Source organism: Electrophorus electricus, chromosome 21 (assembly GCF_041902795.1).
Source record: "Electrophorus electricus isolate QZ-2024a chromosome 21, ASM4190279v1, whole genome shotgun sequence".
Lineage (NCBI taxonomy): Eukaryota > Metazoa > Chordata > Actinopteri > Gymnotiformes > Gymnotidae > Electrophorus > Electrophorus electricus.
The window spans coordinates 9285618-9311227 of NC_137517.1; positions in this window are offsets into that span (position 1 = coordinate 9285618).

Sequence of the window (25610 nt, forward strand, 5' to 3'; positions counted from 1 at the left end):
CAACTTAAACACTGTTACAGAGCTAGACATCTTGTTTTTAACCAGACTGAATAACTTACAATATCCTAAGAAAACACATATTTCAAGTGAAAAGAGTTTATCCAGGGGAGAACAATTTGTTTTAACATGGTTCTAATGTGACCCTTGAAAGTAATTGCAACTCTGTTTTTACACCTCTAACCACAAGGAGGCAACGTTTCCACGCATTACAATTGCCTTATATATAGTTTCAGAGTAAGAAATATTGTTTTTAACCAAACTGAACAACTAAAAGGGAATGCAATATAAGAAGAATCTTTATTTTGAATCTCTGTTCTTTACCTTTTTCAATCTATAAAACAGCTTTGTATTCAACTTAAACACTATTTCAGGGCAAGAGATTGTGTTTTAGACTAAAAGGGAATGCATTATAAGAAGAATCTTTACTTTGAAACTCTGTTCTTTACCTTTTTCACACTATGAAACAGCTTTATATTCAACTTAAACACTGCTTCAGGGCAACAGATTGTGTTTTATACTAAAAGGGAATGCATTATAAGAAGAATCTTTACTTTGAAACTCTGTTCTTTGCCTTTTTAACTCTATGAAACAGCTTTGTATTCACACTAAACACTGTTTCAGGGCAAGAGATTGTGTTTTAGACTAAAAGGGAATGCATTATAAAAAGAATCTTTACTTTGAAACTCTGTTCTTTGCCTTTTTAACTCTATGAAACAGCTTTGTATTCACACTAAACACTGTTTCAGGGCAAGAGATTGTGTTTTAGACTAAAAGGGAATGCATTATAAAAAGAATCTTTACTTTGAAACTCTGTTCTTTGCCTTTTTCACACTATGAAACAGCTTTGTATTCACACTAAACACTGTTTCAGGGCAACGGATTGTGTTTTAGACTAAAAGGGAATGCATTATAAGAAGAATCCTTACTTTAAAACTGTGTTCTTTACCTTTTTCACTCTATAAAACAGCTTTGTATTCAACTTAAACACTGTTACAGAGCTAGACATCTTGTTTTTAACCAGACTGAATAACTTACAATATCCTAAGAAAACACATATTTCAAGTGAAAAGAGTTTATCCAGGGGAGAACAATTTGTTTTAACATGGTTCTCATGTGACCCTTGAAAGTAATTGCAACTCTGTTTTTACACCTCTAACCACAAGGAGGCAACGTTTCCACGCATTACAATTGCCTTATACATAGTTTCAGAGTAAGAAATATTGTTTTTAACCAAACTGAACAACTAAAAGGGAATGCAATATAAGAAGAATCTTTATTTTGAATCTCTGTTCTTTGCCTTTTTAACACTATGAAACAGTTTTGTATTCACACTAAAGACTGTTTCAGGGCAAGAGATTGTGTTTTAGACTACAAGGGAATGCATTATAAGAAGAATCTTTACTTTGAAACTCTGTTCTTTACCTTTTTCTCACTATGAAACAGCTTTATATTCACACTAAACACTGTTTCAGGGCAAGAGATTGTGTTTTAGACTACAAGGGAATGCATTATAAGAAGAATCTTTACTTTGAAACTCTGTTCTTTGCCTTTTTCACACTAAGAAACAGCTTTATATTCAACTCAAACACTGCTTCAGGGCAAGAGATTGTGTTTTAGACTAAAAGGGAATGCATTATAAGAAGAATCTTTACTTTGAAACTCTGTTCTTTGCCTTTTTCACACTATGAAACAGCTTTATATTCACACTAAACACTTTTTCAGGGCAAGAGATTGTGTTTTAGACTAAAAGGGAATGCATTTTTGAAGAATCTTTACTTTGAAACTCTGTTCTTTGCCTTTTTCACACTATGAAACAGCTTTGTATTCACACTAAACACTGTTTCAGGGCAAGAGATTGTGTTTTAGACTAAAAGGGAATGCATTATAAGAAGAATCTTTACTTTGAAACTCTGTTCTTTGCCTTTTTCACACTAAGAAACAGCTTTGTATTCACCTTAAACACTGTTTCAGGGCAAGAGATTGTGTTTTAGACTAAAAGGGAATGCATTATAAAGAATCTTTACTTTGAAACTCTGTTCTTTGCCTTTTTCACACTATGAAACAGCTTTGTATTCACACTAAACACTGTTTCAGGGCAAGAGATTGTGTTTTAGACTAAAAGGGAATGCATTATAAGAAGAATCTTTACTTTGAAACTCTGTTCTTTGCCTTTTTCACACTAAGAAACAGCTTTGTATTCACCTTAAACACTGTTTCAGGGCAAGAGATTGTGTTTTAGACTAAAAGGGAATGCATTATAAAGAATCTTTACTTTGAAACTCTGTTCTTTGCCTTTTTCACACTATGAAACAGCTTTGTATTCACACTAAACACTGTTTCAGGGCAAGAGATTGTGTTTTAGACTACAAGGGAATGCATTATAAGAAGAATCTTTACTTTGAAACTCTGTTCTTTACCTTTTTCACACTATGAAACAGCTTTATATTCAACTTAAACACTGCTTCAGGGCAACAGATTGTGTTTTAGACTAAAAGGGAATGCATTATAAGAAGAATCTTTACTTTGAAACTCTGTTCTTTGCCTTTTTAACACTATGAAACAGCTTTGTATTCACACTAAACACTGTTTCAGGGCAAGAGATTGTGTTTTAGACTAAAAGGGAATGCATTATAAGAAGAATCTTTACTTTGAAACTCTGTTCTTTACCTTTTTCACACTATGAAACAGCTTTGTATTCACCCTAAACACTGTTTCAGGGCAAGAGATTGTGTTTTAGACTAAAAGGGAATGCATTATAAGAAGAATCTTTACTTTGAAACTCTGTTCTTTGCCTTTTTCACACTAAGAAACAGCTTTATATTCAACTTAAACACTGCTTCAGGGCAACGGATTGTGTTTTAGACTAAAAGGGAATGCATTATAAGAAGAATCTTTACTTTGAAACTCTGTTCTTTGCCTTTTTAACACTATGAAACAGCTTTGTATTCACACTAAACACTGTTTCAGGGCAAGAGATTGTGTTTTAGACTAAAAGGGAATGCATTATAAGAAGAATCTTTACTTTGAAACTCTGTTCTTTGCCTTTTTCACACTATGAAACAGCTTTGTATTCACACTAAACACTGTTTCAGGGCAAGAGATTGTGTTTTAGACTAAAAGGGAATGCATTATAAGAAGAATCTTTACTTTGAAACTGTTCTTTGCCTTTTTAACACTATGAAACAGTTTTGTATTCACACTAAACACTGTTTCAGGGCAAGAGATTGTGTTTTAGACTAAAAGGGAATGCATTATAAAGAATCTTTACTTTGAAACTCTGTTCTTTGCCTTTTTCACACTATGAAACAGCTTTGTATTCACACTAAACACTGTTTCAGGGCAAGAGATTGTGTTTTAGACTAAAAGGGAATGCATTATAAGAAGAATCTTTACTTTGAAACTCTGTTCTTTACCTTTTTCTCACTATGAAACAGCTTTATGTTCATCTTAAACACTGCTTCAGGGCAACAGATTGTGTTTTAGACTAAAAGGGAATGCATTATAAGAAGAATCTTTACTTTGAAACTCTGTTCTTTACCTTTTTCACACAATGAAACAGCTTTGTATTCACCTTAAACACTGTTGCAGGGCAAGAGATCGTGTTTAGACTAAAAGGGAATGCATTATTAGAAGAATCTTTACTTAGAAACTGTTCTTTACCTTTTTCACACTATGAAACAGCTTTGTATTCACTTTAAACACTGTTTCAGGGCAAGAGATTGTGTTTTAGACTACAAGGGAATGCATTATAAGAAGAATCTTTACTTTGAAACTCTGTTCTTTGCCTTTTTCACACTATGAAACAGCTTTATATTCACACTAAACACTTTTTCAGGGCAAGAGATTGTGTTTTAGACTAAAAGGGAATGCATTTTTGAAGAATCTTTACTTTGAAACTCTGTTCTTTGCCTTTTTCACACTATGAAACAGCTTTGTATTCACACTAAACACTGTTTCAGGGCAAGAGATTGTGTTTTAGACTAAAAGGGAATGCATTATAAGAAGAATCTTTACTTTGAAACTCTGTTCTTTGCCTTTTTCACACTAAGAAACAGCTTTGTATTCACCTTAAACACTGTTTCAGGGCAAGAGATTGTGTTTTAGACTAAAAGGGAATGCATTATAAAGAATCTTTACTTTGAAACTCTGTTCTTTGCCTTTTTCACACTATGAAACAGCTTTGTATTCACACTAAACACTGTTTCAGGGCAAGAGATTGTGTTTTAGACTACAAGGGAATGCATTATAAGAAGAATCTTTACTTTGAAACTCTGTTCTTTACCTTTTTCACACTATGAAACAGCTTTATATTCAACTTAAACACTGCTTCAGGGCAACAGATTGTGTTTTAGACTAAAAGGGAATGCATTATAAGAAGAATCTTTACTTTGAAACTCTGTTCTTTGCCTTTTTAACACTATGAAACAGCTTTGTATTCACACTAAACACTGTTTCAGGGCAAGAGATTGTGTTTTAGACTAAAAGGGAATGCATTATAAGAAGAATCTTTACTTTGAAACTCTGTTCTTTACCTTTTTCACACTATTAAACAGCTTTGTATTCAACTTAAACACTGTTACAGAGCTAGACATCTTGTTTTTAACCAGACTGAATAACTTACAATATCCTAAGAAAACACATATTTCAAGTGAAAAGAGTTTATCCAGGGCAGAACAAGTTGTTTTAACATGGTTCTAATGTGACCCTTGAAAGTAATTGCAACTCTGTTTTTACACCTCTAACCACAAGGAGGCAACGTTTCCATGCATTACAATTGCCTTATACATAGTTTCAGAGTAAGAAATATTGTTTTTAACCAAACTGAACAACTAAAAGGGAATGCAATATAAGAAGAATCTTTATTTTGAATCTCTGTTCTTTACCTTTTTCAATCTATAAAACAGCTTTGTATTCAACTTAAACACTGTTTCAGGGCAAGAGATTGTGTTTTAGACTACAAGGGAATGCATTATAAGAAAAATCTTTACATTGAAACTCTGTTCTTTGCCTTTTTCACACTATGAAACAGCTTTATATTCAACTTAAACACTGCTTCAGGGCAACGGATTGTGTTTTAAACTAAAAGGGAATGCATTATAAGAAGAATCTTTACTTTGAAACTCTGTTCTTTACCTTTTTCACACAATGAAACAGCTTTATATTCAACTTAAACACTGCTTCAGGGCAACAGATTGTGTTTTAGACTAAAAGGGAATGCATTATAAGAAGAATCTTTACTTTGAAACTCTGTTCTTTACCTTTTTCACACTATGAAACAGCTTTATATTCACCTTAAACACTGTTGCAGGGCAAGAGATCGTGTTTAGACTAAAAGGGAATGCATTATTAGAAGAATCTTTACTTAGAAACTGTTCTTTACCTTTTTCACACTATGAAACAGCTTTGTATTCACCTTAAACACTGTTTCAGGGCAAGAGATTGTGTTTTAGACTAAAAGGGAATGCATTATAAGAAGAATCTTTACTTAGAAACTCTGTTCTTTACCTTTTTCACACTATGAAACAGCTTTGTATTCACCTTAAACACTGTTTCAGGGCAAGAGATTGTGTTTTAGACTAAAAGGGAATGCATTATAAAGAATCTTTACTTTGAAACTCTGTTCTTTGCCTTTTTCACACTATGAAACAGCTTTGTATTCACACTAAACACTGTTTCAGGGCAAGAGATTGTGTTTTAGACTACAAGGGAATGCATTATAAGAAGAATCTTTACTTTGAAACTCTGTTCTTTACCTTTTTCACACTATGAAACAGCTTTATATTCAACTTAAACACTGCTTCAGGGCAACAGATTGTGTTTTAGACTAAAAGGGAATGCATTATAAGAAGAATCTTTACTTTGAAACTCTGTTCTTTGCCTTTTTCACACTATGAAACAGCTTTGTATTCACACTAAACACTGTTTCAGGGCAAGAGATTGTGTTTTAGACTACAAGGGAATGCATTATAAGAAGAATCTTTACTTTGAAACTCTGTTCTTTGCCTTTTTCACACTAAGAAACAGCTTTATATTCAACTTAAACACTGCTTCAGGGCAACGGATTGTGTTTTAGACTAAAAGGGAATGCATTATAAGAAGAATCTTTACTTTGAAACTGTTCTTTGCCTTTTTCACACTATGAAACAGCTTTATATTCACACTAAACACTGTTTCAGGGCAAGAGATTGTGTTTTAGACTAAAAGGGAATGCATTATAAGAAGAATCTTTACTTTGAAACTCTGCTCTTTGCCTTTTTCACACTATGAAACAGCTTTGTATTCACACTAAACACTGTTTCAGGGCAAGAGATTGTGTTTTAGACTAAAAGGGAATGCATTATAAGAAGAATCTTTACTTTGAAACTCTGCTCTTTGCCTTTTTCACACTATGAAACAGCTTTGTATTCACACTAAACACTGTTTCAGGGCAAGAGATTGTGTTTTAGACTAAAAGGGAATGCATTATAAGAAGAATCTTTACTTTAAAACTCTGTTCTTTGCCTTTTTAACTCTATGAAACAGCTTTGTATTCACACTAAACACTGTTTCAGGGCAAGAGATTGTGTTTTAGACTAAAAGGGAATGCATTATAAGAAGAATCTTTACTTTGAAACTCTGTTCTTTGCCTTTTTCACACTATGAAACAGCTTTGTATTCACACTAAACACTGTTTCAGGGCAACGGATTGTGTTTTAGACTAAAAGGGAATGCATTATAAGAAGAATCCTTACTTTAAAACTGTGTTCTTTACCTTTTTCACTCTATAAAACAGCTTTGTATTCAACTTAAACACTGTTACAGAGCTAGACATCTTGTTTTTAACCAGACTGAATAACTTACAATATCCTAAGAAAACACATATTTCAAGTGAAAAGAGTTTATCCAGGGCAGAACAACTTGTTTTAACATGGTTCTAATGTGACCCTTGAAAGTAATTGCAACTCTGTTTTTACACCTCTAACCACAAGGAGGCAACGTTTCCACGCATTACAATTGCCTTAAACATAGTTTCAGAGTAAGAAATATTGTTTTTAACCAAACTGAACAACTAAAAGGGAATGCAATATAAGAAGAATCTTTACTTTGAAACTCTGTTCTTTGCCTTTTTAACTCTATGAAACAGCTTTGTATTCACACTAAACACTGTTTCAGGGCAAGAGATTGTGTTTTAGACTAAAAGGGAATGCATTATAAAAAGAATCTTTACTTTGAAACTCTGTTCTTTGCCTTTTTAACTCTATGAAACAGCTTTGTATTCACACTAAACACTGTTTCAGGGCAAGAGATTGTGTTTTAGACTAAAAGGGAATGCATTATAAGAAGAATCTTTACTTTGAAACTCTGTTCTTTACCTTTTTCACACTATGAAACAGCTTTATATTCAACTTAAACACTGCTTCAGGGCAACAGATTGTGTTTTAGACTAAAAGGGAATGCATTATAAGAAGAATCTTTACTTTGAAACTGTTCTTTGCCTTTTTAACACTATGAAACAGCTTTGTATTCACACTAAACACTGTTTCAGGGCAAGAGATTGTGTTTTATACTAAAAGGGAATGCATTATAAGAAGAATCTTTACTTTGAAACTCTGTTCTTTGCCTTTTTAACTCTATGAAACAGCTTTGTATTCACACTAAACACTGTTTCAGGGCAAGAGATTGTGTTTTAGACTAAAAGGGAATGCATTATAAAAAGAATCTTTACTTTGAAACTCTGTTCTTTGCCTTTTTAACTCTATGAAACAGCTTTGTATTCACACTAAACACTGTTTCAGGGCAAGAGATTGTGTTTTAGACTAAAAGGGAATGCATTATAAAAAGAATCTTTACTTTGAAACTCTGTTCTTTGCCTTTTTCACACTATGAAACAGCTTTGTATTCACACTAAACACTGTTTCAGGGCAACGGATTGTGCTTTAGACTAAAAGGGAATGCATTATAAGAAGAATCCTTACTTTAAAACTGTGTTCTTTACCTTTTTCACTCTATAAAACAGCTTTGTATTCAACTTAAACACTGTTACAGAGCTAGACATCTTGTTTTTAACCAGACTGAATAACTTACAATATCCTAAGAAAACACATATTTCAAGTGAAAAGAGTTTATCCAGGGGAGAACAATTTGTTTTAACATGGTTCTCATGTGACCCTTGAAAGTAATTGCAACTCTGTTTTTACACCTCTAACCACAAGGAGGCAACGTTTCCACGCATTACAATTGCCTTATACATAGTTTCAGAGTAAGAAATATTGTTTTTAACCAAACTGAACAACTAAAAGGGAATGCAATATAAGAAGAATCTTTATTTTGAATCTCTGTTCTTTACCTTTTTCAATCTATAAAACAGCTTTGTATTCAACTTAAACACTATTTCAGGGCAAGAGATTGTGTTTTAGACTACAAGGGAATGCATTATAAGAAAAATCTTTACTTTGAAACTCTGTTCTTTGCCTTTTTCACACTATGAAACAGCTTTATATTCAACTTAAACACTGCTTCAGGGCAAAGGATTGTGTTTTAAACTAAAAGGGAATGCATTATAAGAAGAATCTTTACTTTGAAACTCTGTTCTTTACCTTTTTCACACAATGAAACAGCTTTGTATTCACACTAAACACTGTTTCAGGGCAAGAGATTGTGTTTTAGACTAAAAGGGACTGCATTATAAGAAGAATCTTTACTTTGAAACTCTGTTCTTTGCCTTTTTCACACTATGAAACAGCTTTGTATTCACACTAAACACTGTTTCAGGGCAAGAGATTGTGTTTTAGACTAAAAGGGAATGCATTATAAGAAGAATCTTTACTTTGAAACTCTGTTCTTTGCCTTTTTAACACTATGAAACAGTTTTGTATTCACACTAAAGACTGTTTCAGGGCAAGAGATTGTGTTTTAGACTACAAGGGAATGCATTATAAGAAGAATCTTTACTTTGAAACTCTGTTCTTTACCTTTTTCTCACTATGAAACAGCTTTATATTCACACTAAACACTGTTTCAGGGCAAGAGATTGTGTTTTAGACTACAAGGGAATGCATTATAAGAAGAATCTTTACTTTGAAACTCTGTTCTTTGCCTTTTTCACACTAAGAAACAGCTTTATATTCAACTCAAACACTGCTTCAGGGCAAGAGATTGTGTTTTAGACTAAAAGGGAATGCATTATAAGAAGAATCTTTACTTTGAAACTCTGTTCTTTGCCTTTTTCACACTATGAAACAGCTTTATATTCACACTAAACACTTTTTCAGGGCAAGAGATTGTGTTTTAGACTAAAAGGGAATGCATTTTTGAAGAATCTTTACTTTGAAACTCTGTTCTTTGCCTTTTTCACACTATGAAACAGCTTTGTATTCACCTTAAACACTGTTTCAGGGCAAGAGATTGTGTTTTAGACTAAAAGGGAATGCATTATAAAGAATCTTTACTTTGAAACTCTGTTCTTTGCCTTTTTCACACTATGAAACAGCTTTGTATTCACACTAAACACTGTTTCAGGGCAAGAGATTGTGTTTTAGACTAAAAGGGAATGCATTATAAGAAGAATCTTTACTTTGAAACTCTGTTCTTTGCCTTTTTCACACTAAGAAACAGCTTTGTATTCACCTTAAACACTGTTTCAGGGCAAGAGATTGTGTTTTAGACTAAAAGGGAATGCATTATAAAGAATCTTTACTTTGAAACTCTGTTCTTTGCCTTTTTCACACTATGAAACAGCTTTGTATTCACACTAAACACTGTTTCAGGGCAAGAGATTGTGTTTTAGACTACAAGGGAATGCATTATAAGAAGAATCTTTACTTTGAAACTCTGTTCTTTACCTTTTTCACACTATGAAACAGCTTTATATTCAACTTAAACACTGCTTCAGGGCAACAGATTGTGTTTTAGACTAAAAGGGAATGCATTATAAGAAGAATCTTTACTTTGAAACTCTGTTCTTTGCCTTTTTAACACTATGAAACAGCTTTGTATTCACACTAAACACTGTTTCAGGGCAAGAGATTGTGTTTTAGACTAAAAGGGAATGCATTATAAGAAGAATCTTTACTTTGAAACTCTGTTCTTTACCTTTTTCACACTATGAAACAGTTTTGTATTCACCCTAAACACTGTTTCAGGGCAAGAGATTGTGTTTTAGACTAAAAGGGAATGCAATATAAGAAGAATCTTTACTTTGAAACTCTGTTCTTTGCCTTTTTCACACTAAGAAACAGCTTTATATTCAACTTAAACACTGCTTCAGGGCAACGGATTGTGTTTTAGACTAAAAGGGAATGCATTATAAGAAGAATCTTTACTTTGAAACTCTGTTCTTTGCCTTTTTAACACTATGAAACAGCTTTGTATTCACACTAAACACTGTTTCAGGGCAAGAGATTGTGTTTTAGACTAAAAGGGAATGCATTATAAGAAGAATCTTTACTTTGAAACTGTTCTTTGCCTTTTTAACACTATGAAACAGTTTTGTATTCACACTAAACACTGTTTCAGGGCAAGAGATTGTGTTTTAGACTAAAAGGGAATGCATTATAAAGAATCTTTACTTTGAAACTCTGTTCTTTGCCTTTTTCACACTATGAAACAGCTTTGTATTCACACTAAACACTGTTTCAGGGCAAGAGATTGTGTTTTAGACTAAAAGGGAATGCATTATAAGAAGAATCTTTACTTTGAAACTCTGTTCTTTACCTTTTTCTCACTATGAAACAGCTTTAAGTTCATCTTAAACACTGCTTCAGGGCAACAGATTGTGTTTTAGACTAAAAGGGAATGCATTATAAGAAGAATCTTTACTTTGAAACTCTGTTCTTTACCTTTTTCACACTATGAAACAGCTTTATATTCAACTTAAACACTGCTTCAGGGCAACAGATTGTGTTTTAGACTAAAAGGGAATGCATTATAAGAAGAATCTTTACTTTGAAACTCTGTTCTTTGCCTTTTTAACACTATGAAACAGCTTTGTATTCACACTAAACACTGTTTCAGGGCAAGAGATTGTGTTTTAGACTAAAAGGGAATGCATTATAAGAAGAATCTTTACTTTGAAACTCTGTTCTTTGCCTTTTTCACACTATGAAACAGCTTTATATTCACACTAAACACTGTTTCAGGGCAAGAGATTGTGTTTTAGACTAAAAGGGAATGCATTATAAGAAGAATCTTTACTTTGAAACTCTGCTCTTTGCCTTTTTCACACTATGAAACAGCTTTGTATTCACCTTAAACACTGTTTCAGGGCAAGAGATTGTGTTTTAGACTAAAAGGGAATGCATTATAAGAAGAATCTTTACTTTGAAACTCTGTTCTTTACCTTTTTCACACAATGAAACAGCTTTGTATTCACCTTAAACACTGTTGCAGGGCAAGAGATCGTGTTTAGACTAAAAGGGAATGCATTATTAGAAGAATCTTTACTTAGAAACTGTTCTTTACCTTTTTCACACTATGAAACAGCTTTGTATTCACTTTAAACACTGTTTCAGGGCAAGAGATTGTGTTTTAGACTACAAGGGAATGCATTATAAGAAGAATCTTTACTTTGAAACTCTGTTCTTTGCCTTTTTCACACTATGAAACAGCTTTATATTCACACTAAACACTTTTTCAGGGCAAGAGATTGTGTTTTAGACTAAAAGGGAATGCATTTTTGAAGAATCTTTACTTTGAAACTCTGTTCTTTGCCTTTTTCACACTATGAAACAGCTTTGTATTCACACTAAACACTGTTTCAGGGCAAGAGATTGTGTTTTAGACTAAAAGGGAATGCATTATAAGAAGAATCTTTACTTTGAAACTCTGTTCTTTGCCTTTTTCACACTAAGAAACAGCTTTGTATTCACCTTAAACACTGTTTCAGGGCAAGAGATTGTGTTTTAGACTAAAAGGGAATGCATTATAAAGAATCTTTACTTTGAAACTCTGTTCTTTGCCTTTTTCACACTATGAAACAGCTTTGTATTCACACTAAACACTGTTTGAGGGCAAGAGATTGTGTTTTAGACTACAAGGGAATGCATTATAAGAAGAATCTTTACTTTGAAACTCTGTTCTTTACCTTTTTCACACTATGAAACAGCTTTATATTCAACTTAAACACTGCTTCAGGGCAACAGATTGTGTTTTAGACTAAAAGGGAATGCATTATAAGAAGAATCTTTACTTTGAAACTCTGTTCTTTGCCTTTTTAACACTATGAAACAGCTTTGTATTCACACTAAACACTGTTTCAGGGCAAGAGATTGTGTTTTAGACTAAAAGGGAATGCATTATAAGAAGAATCTTTACTTTGAAACTCTGTTCTTTACCTTTTTCACACTATTAAACAGCTTTGTATTCAACTTAAACACTGTTACAGAGCTAGACATCTTGTTTTTAACCAGACTGAATAACTTACAATATCCTAAGAAAACACATATTTCAAGTGAAAAGAGTTTATCCAGGGCAGAACAAGTTGTTTTAACATGGTTCTAATGTGACCCTTGAAAGTAATTGCAACTCTGTTTTTACACCTCTAACCACAAGGAGGCAACGTTTCCACGCATTACAATTGCCTTATACATAGTTTCAGAGTAAGAAATATTGTTTTTAACCAAACTGAACAACTAAAAGGGAATGCAATATAAGAAGAATCTTTATTTTGAATCTCTGTTCTTTACCTTTTTCAATCTATAAAACAGCTTTGTATTCAACTTAAACACTGTTTCAGGGCAAGAGATTGTGTTTTAGACTACAAGGGAATGCATTATAAGAAAAATCTTTACATTGAAACTCTGTTCTTTGCCTTTTTCACACTATGAAACAGCTTTATATTCAACTTAAACACTGCTTCAGGGCAACGGATTGTGTTTTAAACTAAAAGGGAATGCATTATAAGAAGAATCTTTACTTTGAAACTCTGTTCTTTACCTTTTTCACACAATGAAACAGCTTTATATTCAACTTAAACACTGCTTCAGGGCAACAGATTGTGTTTTAGACTAAAAGGGAATGCATTATAAGAAGAATCTTTACTTTGAAACTCTGTTCTTTACCTTTTTCACACTATGAAACAGCTTTATATTCACCTTAAACACTGTTGCAGGGCAAGAGATCGTGTTTAGACTAAAAGGGAATGCATTATTAGAAGAATCTTTACTTAGAAACTGTTCTTTACCTTTTTCACACTATGAAACAGCTTTGTATTCACCTTAAACACTGTTTCAGGGCAAGAGATTGTGTTTTAGACTAAAAGGGAATGCATTATAAGAAGAATCTTTACTTAGAAACTCTTCTTTACCTTTTTCACACTATGAAACAGCTTTGTATTCACCTTAAACACTGTTTCAGGGCAAGAGATTGTATTTTAGACTAAAAGGGAATGCATTATAAGAAGAATCTTTACTTAGAAACTCTGTTCTTTACCTTTTTCACACTATGAAACAGCTTTGTATTCACCTTAAACACTGTTTCAGGGCAAGAGATTGTGTTTTAGACTAAAAGGGAATGCATTATAAAGAATCTTTACTTTGAAACTCTGTTCTTTGCCTTTTTCACACTATGAAACAGCTTTGTATTCACACTAAACACTGTTTCAGGGCAAGAGATTGTGTTTTAGACTACAAGGGAATGCATTATAAGAAGAATCTTTACTTTGAAACTCTGTTCTTTACCTTTTTCACACTATGAAACAGCTTTATATTCAACTTAAACACTGCTTCAGGGCAACAGATTGTGTTTTAGACTAAAAGGGAATGCATTATAAGAAGAATCTTTACTTTGAAACTCTGTTCTTTGCCTTTTTCACACTATGAAACAGCTTTGTATTCACACTAAACACTGTTTCAGGGCAAGAGATTGTGTTTTAGACTACAAGGGAATGCATTATAAGAAGAATCTTTACTTTGAAACTCTGTTCTTTGCCTTTTTCACACTAAGAAACAGCTTTATATTCAACTTAAACACTGCTTCAGGGCAACGGATTGTGTTTTAGACTAAAAGGGAATGCATTATAAGAAGAATCTTTACTTTGAAACTCTGCTCTTTGCCTTTTTCACACTATGAAACAGCTTTGTATTCACACTAAACACTGTTTCAGGGCAAGAGATTGTGTTTTAGACTAAAAGGGAATGCATTATAAGAAGAATCTTTACTTTGAAACTCTGCTCTTTGCCTTTTTCACACTATGAAACAGCTTTGTATTCACACTAAACACTGTTTCAGGGCAAGAGATTGTGTTTTAGACTAAAAGGGAATGCATTATAAGAAGAATCTTTACTTTAAAACTCTGTTCTTTGCCTTTTTAACTCTATGAAACAGCTTTGTATTCACACTAAACACTGTTTCAGGGCAAGAGATTGTGTTTTAGACTAAAAGGGAATGCATTATAAGAAGAATCTTTACTTTGAAACTCTGTTCTTTGCCTTTTTCACACTATGAAACAGCTTTGTATTCACACTAAACACTGTTTCAGGGCAACGGATTGTGTTTTAGACTAAAAGGGAATGCATTATAAGAAGAATCCTTACTTTAAAACTGTGTTCTTTACCTTTTTCACTCTATAAAACAGCTTTGTATTCAACTTAAACACTGTTACAGAGCTAGACATCTTGTTTTTAACCAGACTGAATAACTTACAATATCCTAAGAAAACACATATTTCAAGTGAAAAGAGTTTATCCAGGGCAGAACAAGTTGTTTTAACATGGTTCTAATGTGACCCTTGAAAGTAATTGCAACTCTGTTTTTACACCTCTAACCACAAGGAGGCAACGTTTCCACGCATTACAATTGCCTTAAACATAGTTTCAGAGTAAGAAATATTGTTTTTAACCAAACTGAACAACTAAAAGGGAATGCAATATAAGAAGAATCTTTATTTTGAATCTCTGTTCTTTACCTTTTTCAATCTATAAAACAGCTTTGTATTCACCTTAAACACTGTTTCAGGGCAAGAGATTGTGTTTTAGACTAAAAGGGAATGCATTATAAGAAGAATCTTTACTTAGAAACTCTTCTTTACCTTTTTCACACTATGAAACAGCTTTGTATTCACCTTAAACACTGTTTCAGGGCAAGAGATTGTATTTTAGACTAAAAGGGAATGCATTATAAGAAGAATCTTTACTTAGAAACTCTTCTTTACCTTTTTCACACTATGAAACAGCTTTGTATTCACCTTAAACACTGTTTCAGGGCAAGAGATTGTATTTTAGACTAAAAGGGAATGCATTATAAGAAGAATCTTTACTTAGAAACTCTGTTCTTTACCTTTTTCACACTATGAAACAGCTTTGTATTCACCTTAAACACTGTTTCAGGGCAAGAGATTGTGTTTTAGACTAAAAGGGAATGCATTATAAAGAATCTTTACTTTGAAACTCTGTTCTTTGCCTTTTTCACACTATGAAACAGCTTTGTATTCACACTAAACACTGTTTCAGGGCAAGAGATTGTGTTTTAGACTACAAGGGAATGCATTATAAGAAGAATCTTTACTTTGAAACTCTGTTCTTTACCTTTTTCACACTATGAAACAGCTTTATATTCAACTTAAACACTGCTTCAGGGCAACAGATTGTGTTTTAGACTAAAAGGGAATGCATTATAAGAAGAATCTTTACTTTGAAACTCTGTTCTTTGCCTTTTTCACACTATGAAACAGCTTTGTATTCACACTAAACACTGTTTCAGGGCAAGAGATTGTGTTTTAGACTACAAGGGAATGCATTATAAGAAGAATCTTTACTTTGAAACTCTGTTCTTTGCCTTTTTCACACTAAGAAACAGCTTTATATTCAACTTAAACACTGCTTCAGGGCAACGGATTGTGTTTTAGACTAAAAGGGAATGCATTATAAGAAGAATCTTTACTTTGAAACTGTTCTTTGCCTTTTTCACACTATGAAACAGCTTTATATTCACACTAAACACTGTTTCAGGGCAAGAGATTGTGTTTTAGACTAAAAGGGAATGCATTATAAGAAGAATCTTTATTTTGAAACTCTGCTCTTTGCCTTTTTCACACTATGAAACAGCTTTGTATTCACACTAAACACTGTTTCAGGGCAAGAGATTGTGTTTTAGACTAAAAGGGAATGCATTATAAGAAGAATCTTTACTTTGAAACTCTGCTCTTTGCCTTTTTCACACTATGAAACAGCTTTGTATTCACACTAAACACTGTTTCAGGGCAAGAGATTGTGTTTTAGACTAAAAGGGAATGCATTATAAGAAGAATCTTTACTTTAAAACTCTGTTCTTTGCCTTTTTAACTCTATGAAACAGCTTTGTATTCACACTAAACACTGTTTCAGGGCAAGAGATTGTGTTTTAGACTAAAAGGGAATGCATTATAAGAAGAATCTTTACTTTGAAACTCTGTTCTTTGCCTTTTTCACACTATGAAACAGCTTTGTATTCACACTAAACACTGTTTCAGGGCAACGGATTGTGTTTTAGACTAAAAGGGAATGCATTATAAGAAGAATCCTTACTTTAAAACTGTGTTCTTTACCTTTTTCACTCTATAAAACAGCTTTGTATTCAACTTAAACACTGTTACAGAGCTAGACATCTTGTTTTTAACCAGACTGAATAACTTACAATATCCTAAGAAAACACATATTTCAAGTGAAAAGAGTTTATCCAGGGCAGAACAAGTTGTTTTAACATGGTTCTAATGTGACCCTTGAAAGTAATTGCAACTCTGTTTTTACACCTCTAACCACAAGGAGGCAACGTTTCCACGCATTACAATTGCCTTATACATAGTTTCAGAGTAAGAAATATTGTTTTTAACCAAACTGAACAACTAAAAGGGAATGCAATATAAGAAGAATCTTTATTTTGAATCTCTGTTCTTTACCTTTTTCAATCTATAAAACAGCTTTGTATTCAACTTAAACACTGTTTCAGGGCAAGAGATTGTGTTTTAGACTACAAGGGAATGCATTATAAGAAAAATCTTTACATTGAAACTCTGTTCTTTGCCTTTTTCACACTATGAAACAGCTTTATATTCAACTTAAACACTGCTTCAGGGCAACGGATTGTGTTTTAAACTAAAAGGGAATGCATTATAAGAAGAATCTTTACTTTGAAACTCTGTTCTTTACCTTTTTCACACAATGAAACAGCTTTATATTCAACTTAAACACTGCTTCAGGGCAACAGATTGTGTTTTAGACTAAAAGGGAATGCATTATAAGAAGAATCTTTACTTTGAAACTCTGTTCTTTACCTTTTTCACACTATGAAACAGCTTTATATTCACCTTAAACACTGTTGCAGGGCAAGAGATCGTGTTTAGACTAAAAGGGAATGCATTATTAGAAGAATCTTTACTTAGAAACTGTTCTTTACCTTTTTCACACTATGAAACAGCTTTGTATTCACCTTAAACACTGTTTCAGGGCAAGAGATTGTGTTTTAGACTAAAAGGGAATGCATTATAAGAAGAATCTTTACTTAGAAACTCTTCTTTACCTTTTTCACACTATGAAACAGCTTTGTATTCACCTTAAACACTGTTTCAGGGCAAGAGATTGTATTTTAGACTAAAAGGGAATGCATTATAAGAAGAATCTTTACTTAGAAACTCTGTTCTTTACCTTTTTCACACTATGAAACAGCTTTGTATTCACCTTAAACACTGTTTCAGGGCAAGAGATTGTGTTTTAGACTAAAAGGGAATGCATTATAAAGAATCTTTACTTTGAAACTCTGTTCTTTGCCTTTTTCACACTATGAAACAGCTTTGTATTCACACTAAACACTGTTTCAGGGCAAGAGATTGTGTTTTAGACTACAAGGGAATGCATTATAAGAAGAATCTTTACTTTGAAACTCTGTTCTTTACCTTTTTCACACTATGAAACAGCTTTATATTCAACTTAAACACTGCTTCAGGGCAACAGATTGTGTTTTAGACTAAAAGGGAATGCATTATAAGAAGAATCTTTACTTTGAAACTCTGTTCTTTGCCTTTTTCACACTATGAAACAGCTTTGTATTCACACTAAACACTGTTTCAGGGCAAGAGATTGTGTTTTAGACTACAAGGGAATGCATTATAAGAAGAATCTTTACTTTGAAACTCTGTTCTTTGCCTTTTTCACACTAAGAAACAGCTTTATATTCAACTTAAACACTGCTTCAGGGCAACGGATTGTGTTTTAGACTAAAAGGGAATGCATTATAAGAAGAATCTTTACTTTGAAACTCTGCTCTTTGCCTTTTTCACACTATGAAACAGCTTTGTATTCACACTAAACACTGTTTCAGGGCAAGAGATTGTGTTTTAGACTAAAAGGGAATGCATTATAAGAAGAATCTTTACTTTGAAACTCTGCTCTTTGCCTTTTTCACACTATGAAACAGCTTTGTATTCACACTAAACACTGTTTCAGGGCAAGAGATTGTGTTTTAGACTAAAAGGGAATGCATTATAAGAAGAATCTTTACTTTAAAACTCTGTTCTTTGCCTTTTTAACTCTATGAAACAGCTTTGTATTCACACTAAACACTGTTTCAGGGCAAGAGATTGTGTTTTAGACTAAAAGGGAATGCATTATAAGAAGAATCTTTACTTTGAAACTCTGTTCTTTGCCTTTTTCACACTATGAAACAGCTTTGTATTCACACTAAACACTGTTTCAGGGCAACGGATTGTGTTTTAGACTAAAAGGGAATGCATTATAAGAAGAATCCTTACTTTAAAACTGTGTTCTTTACCTTTTTCACTCTATAAAACAGCTTTGTATTCAACTTAAACACTGTTACAGAGCTAGACATCTTGTTTTTAACCAGACTGAATAACTTACAATATCCTAAGAAAACACATATTTCAAGTGAAAAGAGTTTATCCAGGGCAGAACAAGTTGTTTTAACATGGTTCTAATGTGACCCTTGAAAGTAATTGCAACTCTGTTTTTACACCTCTAACCACAAGGAGGCAACGTTTCCACGCATTACAATTGCCTTAAACATAGTTTCAGAGTAAGAAATATTGTTTTTAACCAAACTGAACAACTAAAAGGGAATGCAATATAAGAAGAATCTTTATTTTGAATCTCTGTTCTTTACCTTTTTCAATCTATAAAACAGCTTTGTATTCACCTTAAACACTGTTTCAGGGCAAGAGATTGTGTTTTAGACTAAAAGGGAATGCATTATAAGAAGAATCTTTACTTAGAAACTCTTCTTTACCTTTTTCACACTATGAAACAGCTTTGTATTCACCTTAAACACTGTTTCAGGGCAAGAGATTGTATTTTAGACTAAAAGGGAATGCATTATAAGAAGAATCTTTACTTAGAAACTCTTCTTTACCTTTTTCACACTATGAAACAGCTTTGTATTCACCTTAAACACTGTTTCAGGGCAAGAGATTGTATTTTAGACTAAAAGGGAATGCATTATAAGAAGAATCTTTACTTAGAAACTCTGTTCTTTACCTTTTTCACACTATGAAACAGCTTTGTATTCACCTTAAACACTGTTTCAGGGCAAGAGATTGTGTTTTAGACTAAAAGGGAATGCATTATAAAGAATCTTTACTTTGAAACTCTGTTCTTTGCCTTTTTCACACTATGAAACAGCTTTGTATTCACACTAAACACTGTTTCAGGGCAAGAGATTGTGTTTTAGACTACAAGGGAATGCATTATAAGAAGAATCTTTACTTTGAAACTCTGTTCTTTACCTTTTTCACACTATGAAACAGCTTTATATTCAACTTAAACACTGCTTCAGGGCAACAGATTGTGTTTTAGACTAAAAGGGAATGCATTATAAGAAGAATCTTTACTTTGAAACTCTGTTCTTTGCCTTTTTCACACTATGAAACAGCTTTGTATTCACACTAAACACTGTTTCAGGGCAAGAGATTGTGTTTTAGACTACAAGGGAATGCATTATAAGAAGAATCTTTACTTTGAAACTCTGTTCTTTGCCTTTTTCACACTAAGAAACAGCTTTATATTCAACTTAAACACTGCTTCAGGGCAACGGATTGTGTTTTAGACTAAAAGGGAATGCATTATAAGAAGAATCTTTACTTTGAAACTGTTCTTTGCCTTTTTCACACTATGAAACAGCTTTATATTCACACTAAACACTGTTTCAGGGCAAGAGATTGTGTTTTAGACTAAAAGGGAATGCATTATAAGAAGAATCTTTATTTTGAAACTCTGCTCTTTGCCTTTTTCACACTATGAAACAGCTTTGTATTCACACTAAACACTGTTTCAGGGCAAGAGATTGTGTTTTAGACTAAAAGGGAATGCATTATAAGAAGAATCTTTACTTTGAAACTCTGCTCTTTGCCTTTTTCACACTATGAAACAGCTTTGTATTCACACTAAACACTGTTTCAGGGCAAGAGATTGTGTTTTAGACTAAAAGGGAATGCATTATAAGAAGAATCTTTACTTTAAAACTCTGTTCTTTGCCTTTTTAACTCTATGAAACAGCTTTGTATTCACACTAAACACTGTTTCAGGGCAAGAGATTGTGTTTTAGACTAAAAGGGAATGCATTATAAGAAGAATCTTTACTTTGAAACTCTGTTCTTTGCCTTTTTCACACTATGAAACAGCTTTGTATTCACACTAAACACTGTTTCAGGGCAACGGATTGTGTTTTAGACTAAAAGGGAATGCATTATAAGAAGAATCCTTACTTTAAAACTGTGTTCTTTACCTTTTTCACTCTATAAAACAGCTTTGTATTCAACTTAAACACTGTTACAGAGCTAGACATCTTGTTTTTAACCAGACTGAATAACTTACAATATCCTAAGAAAACACATATTTCAAGTGAAAAGAGTTTATCCAGGGCAGAACAAGTTGTTTTAACATGGTTCTAATGTGACCCTTGAAAGTAATTGCAACTCTGTTTTTACACCTCTAACCACAAGGAGGCAACGTTTCCACGCATTACAATTGCCTTATACATAGTTTCAGAGTAAGAAATATTGTTTTTAACCAAACTGAACAACTAAAAGGGAATGCAATATAAGAAGAATCTTTATTTTGAATCTCTGTTCTTTACCTTTTTCAATCTATAAAACAGCTTTGTATTCACCTTAAACACTGTTTCAGGGCAAGAGATTGTGTTTTAGACTAAAAGGGAATGCATTATAAGAAGAATCTTTACTTAGAAACTCTTCTTTACCTTTTTCACACTATGAAACAGCTTTGTATTCACCTTAAACACTGTTTCAGGGCAAGAGATTGTATTTTAGACTAAAAGGGAATGCATTATAAGAAGAATCTTTACTTAGAAACTCTGTTCTTTACCTTTTTCACACTATGAAACAGCTTTGTATTCACCTTAAACACTGTTTCAGGGCAAGAGATTGTGTTTTAGACTAAAAGGGAATGCATTATAAAGAATCTTTACTTTGAAACTCTGTTCTTTGCCTTTTTCACACTATGAAACAGCTTTGTATTCACACTAAACACTGTTTCAGGGCAAGAGATTGTGTTTTAGACTACAAGGGAATGCATTATAAGAAGAATCTTTACTTTGAAACTCTGTTCTTTACCTTTTTCACACTATGAAACAGCTTTATATTCAACTTAAACACTGCTTCAGGGCAACAGATTGTGTTTTAGACTAAAAGGGAATGCATTATAAGAAGAATCTTTACTTTGAAACTCTGTTCTTTGCCTTTTTCACACTATGAAACAGCTTTGTATTCACACTAAACACTGTTTCAGGGCAAGAGATTGTGTTTTAGACTACAAGGGAATGCATTATAAGAAGAATCTTTACTTTGAAACTCTGTTCTTTGCCTTTTTCACACTAAGAAACAGCTTTATATTCAACTTAAACACTGCTTCAGGGCAACAGATTGTGTTTTAGACTAAAAGGGAATGCATTATAAGAAGAATCTTTACTTTGAAACTCTGTTCTTTGCCTTTTTAACACTATGAAACAGCTTTATATTCACACTAAACACTGTTTCAGGGCAAGAGATTGTGTTTTAGACTAAAAGGGAATGCATTATAAGAAGAATCTTTACTTTGAAACTCTGCTCTTTGCCTTTTTCACACTATGAAACAGCTTTGTATTCACACTAAACACTGTTTCAGGGCAAGAGATTGTGTTTTAGACTAAAAGGGAATGCATTATAAGAAGAATCTTTACTTTGAAACTCTGCTCTTTGCCTTTTTCACACTATGAAACAGCTTTGTATTCACACTAAACACTGTTTCAGGGCAAGAGATTGTGTTTTAGACTAAAAGGGAATGCATTATAAGAAGAATCTTTACTTTGAAACTCTGTTCTTTGCCTTTTTAACTCTATGAAACAGCTTTGTATTCACACTAAACACTGTTTCAGGGCAAGAGATTGTGTTTTAGACTAAAAGGGAATGCATTATAAGAAGAATCTTTACTTTGAAACTCTGTTCTTTGCCTTTTTCACACTATGAAACAGCTTTGTATTCACACTAAACACTGTTTCAGGGCAACGGATTGTGTTTTAGACTAAAAGGGAATGCATTATAAGAAGAATCCTTACTTTAAAACTGTGTTCTTTACCTTTTTCACTCTATAAAACAGCTTTGTATTCAACTTAAACACTGTTACAGAGCTAGACATCTTGTTTTTAACCAGACTGAATAACTTACAATATCCTAAGAAAACACATATTTCAAGTGAAAAGAGTTTATCCAGGGCAGAACAAGTTGTTTTAACATGGTTCTAATGTGACCCTTGAAAGTAATTGCAACTCTGTTTTTACACCTCTAACCACAAGGAGGCAACGTTTCCACGCATTACAATTGCCTTATACATAGTTTCAGACTAAGAAATATTGTTTTTAACCAAACTGAACAACTAAAAGGGAATGCAATATAAGAAGAATCTTTATTTTGAATCTCTGTTCTTTACCTTTTTCAATCTATAAAACAGCTTTGTATTCACCTTAAACACTGTTTCAGGGCAAGAGATTGTGTTTTAGACTAAAAGGGAATGCATTATAAAGAATCTTTACTTTGAAACTCTGTTCTTTGCCTTTTTCACACTATGAAACAGCTTTGTATTCACACTAAACACTGTTTCAGGGCAAGAGATTGTGTTTTAGACTACAAGGGAATGCATTATAAGAAGAATCTTTACTTTGAAACTCTGTTCTTTACCTTTTTCACACTATGAAACAGCTTTATATTCAACTTAAACACTGCTTCAGGGCAACAGATTGTGTTTTAGACTAAAAGGGAATGCATTATAAGAAGAATCTTTACTTTGAAACTCTGTTCTTTGCCTTTTTAACACTATGAAACAGCTTTGTATTCACACTAAACACTGTTTCAGGGCAAGAGATTGTGTTTTAGACTAAAAGGGAATGCATTATAAGAAGAATCTTTACTTTGAAACTCTGTTCTTTACCTTTTTCACACTATTAAACAGCTTTGTATTCAACTTAAACACTGTTACAGAGCTAGACATCTTGTTTTTAACCAGACTGAATAACTTACAATATCCTAAGAAAACACATATTTCAAGTGAAAAGAGTTTATCCAGGGCAGAACAAGTTGTTTTAACATGGTTCTAATGTGACCCTTGAAAGTAATTGCAACTCTGTTTTTACACCTCTAACCACAAGGAGGCAACGTTTCCACGCATTACAATTGCCTTATACATAGTTTCAGAGTAAGAAATATTGTTTTTAACCAAACTGAACAACTAAAAGGGAATGCAATATAAGAAGAATCTTTATTTTGAATCTCTGTTCTTTACCTTTTTCAATCTATAAAACAGCTTTGTATTCAACTTAAACACTGTTTCAGGGCAAGAGATTGTGTTTTAGACTACAAGGGAATGCATTATAAGAAAAATCTTTACATTGAAACTCTGTTCTTTACCTTTTTCACACAATGAAACAGCTTTATATTCAACTTAAACACTGCTTCAGGGCAACGGATTGTGTTTTAGACTAAAAGGGAATGCATTATAAGAAGAATCTTTACTTTGAAACTGTTCTTTGCCTTTTTCACACTATGAAACAGCTTTATATTCACACTAAACACTGTTTCAGGGCAAGAGATTGTGTTTTAGACTAAAAGGGAATGCATTATAAGAAGAATCTTTATTTTGAAACTCTGCTCTTTGCCTTTTTCACACTATGAAACAGCTTTGTATTCACACTAAACACTGTTTCAGGGCAAGAGATTGTGTTTTAGACTACAAGGGAAAGCATTATAAGAAGAATCTTTACTTTGAAACTCTGTTCTTTGCCTTTTTCACACTAAGAAACAGCTTTATATTCAACTTAAACACTGCTTCAGGGCAACAGATTGTGTTTTAGACTAAAAGGGAATGCATTATAAGAAGAATCTTTACTTTGAAACTCTGTTCTTTGCCTTTTTAACACTATGAAACAGCTTTATATTCACACTAAACACTGTTTCAGGGCAAGAGATTGTGTTTTAGACTAAAAGGGAATGCATTATAAGAAGAATCTTTACTTTGAAACTCTGCTCTTTGCCTTTTTCACACTATGAAACAGCTTTGTATTCACACTAAACACTGTTTCAGGGCAAGAGATTGTGTTTTAGACTAAAAGGGAATGCATTATAAGAAGAATCTTTACTTTGAAACTCTGCTCTTTGCCTTTTTCACACTATGAAACAGCTTTGTATTCACACTAAACACTGTTTCAGGGCAAGAGATTGTGTTTTAGACTAAAAGGGAATGCATTATAAGAAGAATCTTTACTTTGAAACTCTGTTCTTTGCCTTTTTAACTCTATGAAACAGCTTTGTATTCACACTAAACACTGTTTCAGGGCAAGAGATTGTGTTTTAGACTAAAAGGGAATGCATTATAAGAAGAATCTTTACTTTGAAACTCTGTTCTTTGCCTTTTTCACACTATGAAACAGCTTTGTATTCACACTAAACACTGTTTCAGGGCAACGGATTGTGTTTTAGACTAAAAGGGAATGCATTATAAGAAGAATCCTTACTTTAAAACTGTGTTCTTTACCTTTTTCACTCTATAAAACAGCTTTGTATTCAACTTAAACACTGTTACAGAGCTAGACATCTTGTTTTTAACCAGACTGAATAACTTACAATATCCTAAGAAAACACATATTTCAAGTGAAAAGAGTTTATCCAGGGCAGAACAAGTTGTTTTAACATGGTTCTAATGTGACCCTTGAAAGTAATTGCAACTCTGTTTTTACACCTCTAACCACAAGGAGGCAACGTTTCCACGCATTACAATTGCCTTATACATAGTTTCAGACTAAGAAATATTGTTTTTAACCAAACTGAACAACTAAAAGGGAATGCAATATAAGAAGAATCTTTATTTTGAATCTCTGTTCTTTACCTTTTTCAATCTATAAAACAGCTTTGTATTCACCTTAAACACTGTTTCAGGGCAAGAGATTGTGTTTTAGACTAAAAGGGAATGCATTATAAAGAATCTTTACTTTGAAACTCTGTTCTTTGCCTTTTTCACACTATGAAACAGCTTTGTATTCACACTAAACACTGTTTCAGGGCAAGAGATTGTGTTTTAGACTACAAGGGAATGCATTATAAGAAGAATCTTTACTTTGAAACTCTGTTCTTTACCTTTTTCACACTATGAAACAGCTTTATATTC